Source organism: Gnatocerus cornutus, unplaced genomic scaffold (genome assembly GCF_029298725.1).
Source record: "Gnatocerus cornutus isolate USDA-ARS CGAHR unplaced genomic scaffold, icGnaCorn1.1 ctg00000533.1, whole genome shotgun sequence".
NCBI lineage: Eukaryota > Metazoa > Arthropoda > Insecta > Coleoptera > Tenebrionidae > Gnatocerus > Gnatocerus cornutus.
The window spans coordinates 5,001-13,973 of record NW_028275845.1 but is presented as its reverse complement, the minus strand read 5'-3'; the positions used below and the strand labels follow the sequence as shown (position 1 = coordinate 13,973).

The following is an 8,973-nucleotide window of genomic DNA, read 5'->3' as shown; positions in this document are numbered from 1 at the left end:
TATCCGTCACATTATTCAAGTAAATTATTCAATTCAATTTGTCGTCTGCATTAGAGTCAAGATTATTAATTTCATCTCATTTGCAGACGACTTTGGATAAGAGCACTGGGTGGTCACGTTTTTTAACTAGCGGTGAATTAGCTAATTCGTTCGCAAAATGCACGTTACAGGCGGACTAATTCACATTTCGCTATTCATCGAGAAATTTTTATTCACAGCGGTATATTGTCTTTCTAGAGACTTACCACTTTTTATTTCATCGATGTATTTTTATTTTTAATTTAGCATAATATCATTAAACGGGGTCGCGATGTACGAGAGGTAACAGATCGTACGGACGCGCACATTTGATTTCATGTCAATCCATTCATCGTGCGTACTTGTCCGTCATCGCTGCCACTTACCATCACTACTCCCTATATATGCCACCGCGGCAGCGATCAGCTCTGAATCGCTCGATGCGTGAAACGATCGAAATCCCATAGTGCGCCGGCCGCTCGCTATGGGCGAGGGGTAGAGTAAAACGGTCTGATCGCTCGGTGCAAAAGTCCGTTTGGGTACTTAGAGACGGAATTTTAAAATTCTGATTTCGCAGATCAATTTCAAGGATTATTAGGACTCGAATGCTGTCGACCATGTTTTGTAAAAAAAGTTTTTTACGTTTTTACGGCAATTTGACTGAACGCTACAGTTTCGAAAAAAAGTCGGAACTGTGGCGTTCGATCGAAATTTTTCCAAGTCCGAAGTCGAAACTGTAGCGGTCGACCAAAATTTTTCTAAGTCCGATTCGAAACTGAGGCGTTCGACCGAAATTTTTCCAAGTCCAATTCGAAACTGTAGCGTTCGAACAAAATTTTTCTAAGTCCGAAGTCGAAACTGTAGCGTTCGGCGCTCATTCGTCTAAGTCCGAACTCGGAAGTGTAGCGGTTGACAAATTTACATTGACCAAAAGTCCGAGAAAAATCGAAATTAAATCCAAACGAACAAATGTTTGGGTCGAACTAGCATCGATAGAAGGTAGATTTTATAATTTCAAGCTCCTAATTAAACGGGATCTAAAACCCTCTGGAAACTGAGGCGTTCGAAATTTTGATGAAAATTTTTCTAAGTCCGAAATAGGAACTGTGGCGGTCGAGCGAAATTTTTCTAAGTCCGTAGTCGAAACTGAGGTGTTCGAATTTTTGATAAAAATTTTTCTAAGTCTCATGTTGGAACTGTGGCGGTCGAGCGAAATTTTTCCAAGTCCGAAGTCGAAACTGTAGCGTTCGAACGAAATTTTTCTAAGTCCGAAGTCGAAACTGTAGCGTTCGGCGCTCATTCGTCTAAGTCCGAAGTCGGAAGTGTAGCGGTTGACAAATTTACATTGACCAAAAGTACGAGAAAAATCGAAATTAAATGCAAACGAACAAATGTTTGGGTCGAACTAACATCGATAGAAGGTAGATTTTATAATTTCAAGCTTCTAATTAAACGGGATCTAAAACCCTCTGGAAACTGAGGCGTTCGAAATTTTGATGAAAATTTTTCTAAGTCCGAAATAGGAACTGTGGCGGTCGAGCGAAATTTTTCTAAGTCCGTAGTCGAAACTGAGGTGTTCGAATTTTTGATAAAAATTTTTCTAAGTCTCATGTTGGAACTGTGGCGGTCGAGCGAAATTTTTCCAAGTCCGAAGTCGAAACTGTAGCGTTCGAACGAAATTTTTCTAAGTCCGAAGTCGAAACTGTAGCGGTCGACCAAAATTTTTCTAAGTCCGATTCGAAACTGAGGCGTTCGACCGAAATTTTTCTAAGTCCAATTCGAAACTGTGGCGGTCGAGCGAAATTTTTCTAAGTCCGAAGTCGAAACTGTAGCGTTCGGCGCTCATTCGTCTAAGTCCGAAGTCGGAAGTGTAGCGGTTGATAAATTTACATTGACCAAAAGTCCCAGAAAAATCGAAATTAAATGCAAACGAACAAAAGTTACGGTCGAACTAACACCAAACAAGGGTGGCTGTGATAATTTCAAACCCCTAACTAAACGGGATCTAAAACCCTCTGGAAACTGAGGCGTTCGAAATTTTGATGAAAATTATTCTAAGTCCGAAGTCGGAACTGAGGTGTTCGGTCGAAATGCCGTAAAAACGTAAAAAATATTTTTTTCAAAACACCGTTAACGGCATTCGAGTCCTAATGACCCTTGAAATTGATCTGCGAAATCAGAATTTTAAAATTCCGTCTCTAAGTACCCAAACGGACTTTTGCACCGAGCGATCAGACCGATTTACCCGACCCCTCGCCCATAGCGAGCGGCCGGCGCGCTATGGGATTTCGACCGTTTCGCGCATCGAGTGATTCAGAGCTGAACGCTGCCGCGCTGGCATATATAGGGATAGTAGTGGTGGTATGTAGCAGCGGACAAAAGCGTACGATCGAAATGTGATTTTATGTGCGTCCGATTATCTTGTTACCTCTCGTACACCGCGACTTACCCGTAGTTGGGACGATGGCCGGAATGTGTACCCTGTGGACCCACCATCGTTTGAGGGATGACAAATCTTGCCATTGACCATGCACAGCGAGATTGCGGATGCGGCGAGCGTTTCTATGTTAGCGGTCCAAATGCAATCAAAGATTTTATGTGTTCGTGTCAGAACGACCAAAAATTAACAAATGCGTCAACTCACTAAAGTCCGAGCGAGAATTTTGAAATAAATAAAATTTCATAAACTCGTAACGTGTGAATATTTCTAAAGAGAAATCTCACAATAAACCGTCGCTTTCAATCTAGCGAAGAGTATGGAGAATGTTTGAACTTTTGCTTGTCGACGACGATATTTTTTCTTTACGATAAAATTTCAAGTCGATGTGCCCAAAAATCTCTAAATTTTGAACTGGGAAATTATTTCTTCGTCCGATGAATCGCATTGATCTCTGTTTTTGACGAAAAAAAGACGGATAAAATGCAGCATTCAATCAAGGATATAAAATAAAAGAAAAATTTTCCGTAAAAACTATATTACAATGGAGGATTATGTTTCTACTTTTCGTCCGATGAGTCGCAACAAAAATAAGTAATCCATCCGTCGTTGTTCGTTTAGTCGATCTGAATGCACTGTAAAAATTTATTAAAGTAAAATGTTACGTTTGCATTTCATGAATTTTGACAAACGTGTACCGAAATGTGTACAAATTATTTATTTCGACGACGACGACAACTTAGAACGGATGAATAAAATTAATTGTTGCAAGATTCAAACAAGGATGAAAAAGTCATAGAAAATTATTCCGTAACCATGATATTGGATTATTTTTTCTTCACTCTCTCCTCCGATGAGTCGCAACAAATAAAAATCCATAAATCAATTCATCCGTCGTTGTTCGTTTAGTCGATCTGAATGCACTGTAAAAATTTATTAAAGTAAAAATGTTACGTTGCATTTCATGAATTTTGACAAACGTGTACCCCGAAGTGTGTACAAATTATTTATTTCGACGACGACGACAACTTAGAACGGATGAATAAGAATAAAATTGTTGCAGGAGATTCAATCAAGGATGATGTGAAAAAAATGTCGAAAAATTTTCCATCCAGAAAGATCGCGTGGCGTTACGTCTCTTCTTACGAGGTTTTCGTTTCGCAGACACGCACACTTTCTTCAAAACAATAATAGGAAAGTGTTCAGTTTTTTATAAGAGCAGCAGGTGTCTTTCCGAAATTCTACGATTATTGTAGCTTATATGACTAGAAGGAAAGAAAGACTAAAACTCTCTTATTTTAAAACAAGAACGCAGTTCCCTGGTTGATCCTGCCAGTAGTCATATGCTTGTCTCAAAGATTAAGCCATGCATGTCTCAGTACAAGCCAAATTAAGGTGAAACCGCGAAAGGCTCATTAAATCAGTTATGGTTCCTTAGATCGTACCCACATTTACTTGGATAACTGTGGTAATTCTAGAGCTAATACATGCAAACAGAGCTCCAACCGGAAACGGAAGGAGCGCTTTTATTAGATCAAAACCAATCGGTGGCGGTCTCCGTCATCGTACAACTTGGTGACTCTGAATAACTTTACGCTGATCGCACGGTCTCGCACCGGCGACGCATCTTTCAAATGTCTGCCTTATCAACTGTCGATGGTAGGTTCTGCGCCTACCATGGTTGTAACGGGTAACGGGGAATCAGGGTTCGATTCCGGAGAGGGAGCCTGAGAAACGGCTACCACATCCAAGGAAGGCAGCAGGCGCGCAAATTACCCACTCCCGGCACGGGGAGGTAGTGACGAAAAATAACGATACGGGACTCATCCGAGGCCCCGTAATCGGAATGAGTACACTCTAAACCCTTTAACGAGGATCAATTGGAGGGCAAGTCTGGTGCCAGCAGCCGCGGTAATTCCAGCTCCAATAGCGTATATTAAAGTTGTTGCGGTTAAAAAGCTCGTAGTCGAATCTGTGTCCCGCGCCGCCGGTTCATCGTTCGCGGTGTCAACTGGCGTGCCGCGGGACGTCCTGCCGGTGGGCTTAGCTCGAGAGGGCGGCCCAACTCAATCCCGCCGCGGTGCTCTTCATTGAGTGTCGAGGTGGGCCGGCACGTTTACTTTGAACAAATTAGAGTGCTTAAAGCAGGCTAAAACTTCGCCTGAATACTGTGTGCATGGAATAATGGAATAGGACCTCGGTTCTATTTTGTTGGTTTTCGGAACCCCGAGGTAATGATTAATAGGAACGGATGGGGGCATTCGTATTGCGACGTTAGAGGTGAAATTCTTGGATCGTCGCAAGACGGACAGAAGCGAAAGCATTTGCCAAAAACGCTTTCATTGATCAAGAACGAAAGTTAGAGGTTCGAAGGCGATCAGATACCGCCCTAGTTCTAACCATAAACGATGCCAGCTAGCGATCCGCCGACGTTCTTCCGATGACTCGGCGGGCAGCTTCCGGGAAACCAAAGCTTTTGGGTTCCGGGGGAAGTATGGTTGCAAAGCTGAAACTTAAAGGAATTGACGGAAGGGCACCACCAGGAGTGGAGCCTGCGGCTTAATTTGACTCAACACGGGAAACCTCACCAGGCCCGGACACCGGAAGGATTGACAGATTGAGAGCTCTTTCTTGATTCGGTGGGTGGTGGTGCATGGCCGTTCTTAGTTGGTGGAGCGATTTGTCTGGTTAATTCCGATAACGAACGAGACTCTAGCCTGCTAAATAGGCGTATTTCGACATCCCAAAGGCCCGTCGATCCTGGGTTCGCCCGGTGGTCGTGCGCGGTTTTTACTGTCGGCGTACAAACAATTCTTCTTAGAGGGACAGGCGGCTTCTAGCCGCACGAGATTGAGCAATAACAGGTCTGTGATGCCCTTAGATGTTCTGGGCCGCACGCGCGCTACACTGAAGGAATCAGCGTGTCCTCCCTGACCGAGCGGTCCGGGTAACCCGCTGAACCTCCTTCGTGCTAGGGATTGGGGCTTGCAATTGTTCCCCATGAACGAGGAATTCCCAGTAAGCGTGAGTCATAAGCTCGCGTTGATTACGTCCCTGCCCTTTGTACACACCGCCCGTCGCTACTACCGATTGAATGATTTAGTGAGGTCTTCGGACCGGTACGCGATGGCGTTTCGACGTCGTCGATGTCGCTGGGAAGATGACCAAACTTGATCATTTAGAGGAAGTAAAAGTCGTAACAAGGTTTCCGTAGGTGAACCTGCGGAAGGATCATTAACGTGTCCTCGTACACACGAATTTTGACATATGTATAATTTATTATTATGCATTTTTATTTGATCGTGTCGATGTACACTTTATGTTTTTACAACACCGTCGTCGATGACATGGAGTCGACGGCACGATCTTTTGTCGTGCCGTTGCTTGTTTCTTTTTGAAACACCGTGTGTACGACGTTTTGAACTACGAATCGTACATATTCGGAAAAACAATAGCGTTACGCTGGCCCGCAGCGCCGGTCCTTGCGATCGAGTTTTTCACCTTTTTTGAACGAGAAAAACCGAATTCGCTCGGGCATACGGCTGTTTCTTCGGGTACCTAGATTTTTTGATTTTTTTTGTACTATCTCTCGATCTTTTCCAATGATGGAAAAAAGGAGGGACGCTTTCGGTTTTTCGACCGGATCGCGGAAAGTTGTGAACTCCACCGCGAAAGTCGAAAGACGTTAGAAGTCCTCTTTTTTCGGACACACGGAGAGGATGTAGCAGAGTAGTCGAGAAAGAAGAAAATCGCAGGTGTCGAATTAGGTTACGACTCCGTGGGTTTTAAATGATTTACGCCCGGCTACGGGACCGGCGAGAAACGCTCCCGATTTTACGATTCGCGTGAATGATGTTCGTCGTTAGACGCTTCAAAGAGTTTTTTGAAAGCGCCGTTAAACGAGCGATCACACACACATCACACCTTGCTTTTTTAATGTTTTTGGTAGATGTGGTAAAGTGATTTCGTTAGAAACGGTAAAATTCTCTTTACGGAGCGTACGACTGCACCATTTCAAAATTATATACACCGTCAATCGTCATTAAGTCACGATATAGAACGGTAAACTTGAGGATTTTATGTTAGACGCTCAGTCTGGCACGTCTATAGATTTTTTCGTCAAAATTCACGATCTGTCTTCGGTTTGGCGACGAAAAAATATAGAAAGAAAATTGAAACACGAACACAAAGACCGCCCGCGAAAATCTCTTTTCGCTTACGGCGGATACTAATTCGCTTTTTCATAACGAGTACGATGATGTAATGATGTGTTGATTCCGATCGATCAAAAACCGTCTCTTCGTCACACTTTTTAAAGTGCTTGACACACGCACACTAAATGAAAGACACAATAAAGGAAAACTACCGAAAATGTAGTTTATGAGAGAAAGCAGCATTATTTATTAAAATTATTGCTGAGAAAAAGGAAATTGGCAAATTCCTAATTAAAATCGTATCGAACATGTCCCATCTTCACACATACATGCTCGTACTTTGCGTGTAAAAGCGGAGACCGCGTGAAAAAGAAAAGTGCTTCTTTTTCGGTGCGCGGATACAAATTTGTGTTTGGGTTAATATTTTTTTTAATTTTTTCGTACGCGTAAAACTGAGACCGACGATCGCGTTCCCTTTCAGACGAGAAAGTACGGACGAAAGACAATTAAGAGCGAGAATCATAAATATCCATACCACAACACCGAAATTTTAGACGTGGCACGTTTCGGAACCACGAAGATCATTTTCGTTTCGGATGTACGCACGTACGCAAAAATTTTTGCAAGACGTGTATAGACAGCTGGACGATCGGCATGATCGGGGTTCTTGTGGAACGAGCGTTTAAATTTTAAAAAGATTACCCTGAACGGTGGATCACTTGGCTCGTGGGTCGATGAAGAACGCAGCTAATTGCGCGTCAACTTGTGAACTGCAGGACACATGAACATCGACATTTCGAACGCACATTGCGGTCCTCGGATATAATGTTCCCGGACCACTCCTGGCTGAGGGTCGTGTCAATTTCAAAGACTGCTCGGTTTTCGTTTTCGGACGAAAACGTCGGAGCGTGTTGGATGTGTTGCGACGCGTCGAATAGGTACTCATTAATGTACGTGATCGTCACTTACGTCACGATATAACGACGCACGCCTCGAACGTGTGCCGAGACGTTTACTCGAGCGTGTTTTTTCGTCAAAAAGGACGGGACGGGTATGCTTTGTATTTTTTTTTTACAAAGTCCGTCGGACGTCCACCTTGCGAATCATAAATACGAAAGTGTTTACGTCGGCACATGTTCTTGCGTGGTGTGTCGTAGAATCGTGTGTTTGTGTGCGTTTCTCGTGCAGCGAGTAAATTTGCGCGACATCTTAAGACGCGAAAGCGACCAACTACTACTTGTTGTAGTTGTTGGCTGGTCTTTCGGCGTAGCACGTCCTATTTCTTCAACATGTCGTCATTTAAAAAAAAAAATGGCGTTTTAAGGTTGAGAACGTTATAGACGGTCGTCGTGTCCGAGACGTGTAATGCAAATCGCGACAGACGTCAGATCGTAAGCGTTTCTGTAAACTTAGCCATTTTTTAAAAAGAAAAATGACGAACACGTATAGCAAGGAATGGGAGACGTGTCGTGATCGTCGAAATGACCGAATGAAAAATTTTTATTTTTCATATGCGACCTCAGAGCAGGTGAGACTACCCGCTGAATTTAAGCATATTACTAAGCGGAGGAAAAGAAACTAACTAGGATTCCCTCAGTAGCGGCGAGCGAACAGGGAGAAGCCCAGCACCGAATCCCGCGGCCGAAACCGGACGCCGGGAAATGTGGTGTTAGGGAGGATCCGTCATCCCGAGATCGTGCGGCGCGTCCAAGTCCATCTTGAACGGGGCCACAGCCCATAGAGGGTGCCAGGCCCGTAGCGACCGCTGCCGATAACGGGAGGACTCTCTCCTCAGAGTCGGGTTGCTTGAGAGTGCAGCCCTAAGTGGGTGGTAAACTCCATCTAAGGCTAAATATGACCACGAGACCGATAGCGAACAAGTACCGTGAGGGAAAGTTGAAAAGAACTTTGAAGAGAGAGTTCAATAGTACGTGAAACCGTTCAGGGGTAAACCTGAGAAACCCGAAAGGTCGAAAGGGGAGATTCAGCGTGACTCGATGGCGGCGCTGGACGATCGTGTGACAGATGGCGTACGCGTCGTTTGCACCTTTCGTTTTGTCGATCTGCCGTCGAACGCGTGCACTTCTCCCCCTGTAGGACGTCGCGATCCGTTGAGTGCCGGTCTAAGGCCCGCGGTGGAGCTCGTTCGGACGGTTCGCCGTTCGCCGAATGAACCCGTGGTGTTTCCCGATCGGCTCGCTCGACGGTATACAGATGGCGCGGGGCCGCTACACAGTTAGCGTCCGACCTTCGGCAAGCGCGCCCGTCGTGATGGTGATCGGACCTGGTGCCGGTCCCGTCCCCGGGTGGCTGTTCGCTGAGGTGTTCTCGGACAGACCTCGTTGAAACGCCGATCTGCGACGC

General features: G+C 44.7%; 3 non-coding genes across 3 annotated transcripts in view; all 3 read left to right on the top strand.

Moving 5' to 3' along the window:
* Positions 1-3,771: 3,771 nt before the first annotated feature.
* On the top strand, positions 3,772-5,692 carry LOC148165204 (small subunit ribosomal RNA). The gene has a single exon (XR_015771677.1). It is a non-coding gene; the product is annotated as a small subunit ribosomal RNA (ribosomal RNA).
* A 1,616-nt stretch (positions 5,693-7,308) lies between these two features.
* On the top strand, positions 7,309-7,465 carry LOC148165203 (5.8S ribosomal RNA). The gene has a single exon (XR_015771676.1). It is a non-coding gene; the product is annotated as a 5.8S ribosomal RNA (ribosomal RNA).
* Positions 7,466-8,123: 658 nt separating this feature from the next.
* The window catches only part of LOC148165202 (large subunit ribosomal RNA), a 4,041-nt gene continuing 3,191 nt past the window's right edge, over positions 8,124-8,973 (top strand). The window contains exon 1 of the ribosomal RNA XR_015771678.1: positions 8,124-8,973. This exon is cut by the window's right edge and continues 3,191 nt beyond it. This is a non-coding gene — a ribosomal RNA (large subunit ribosomal RNA).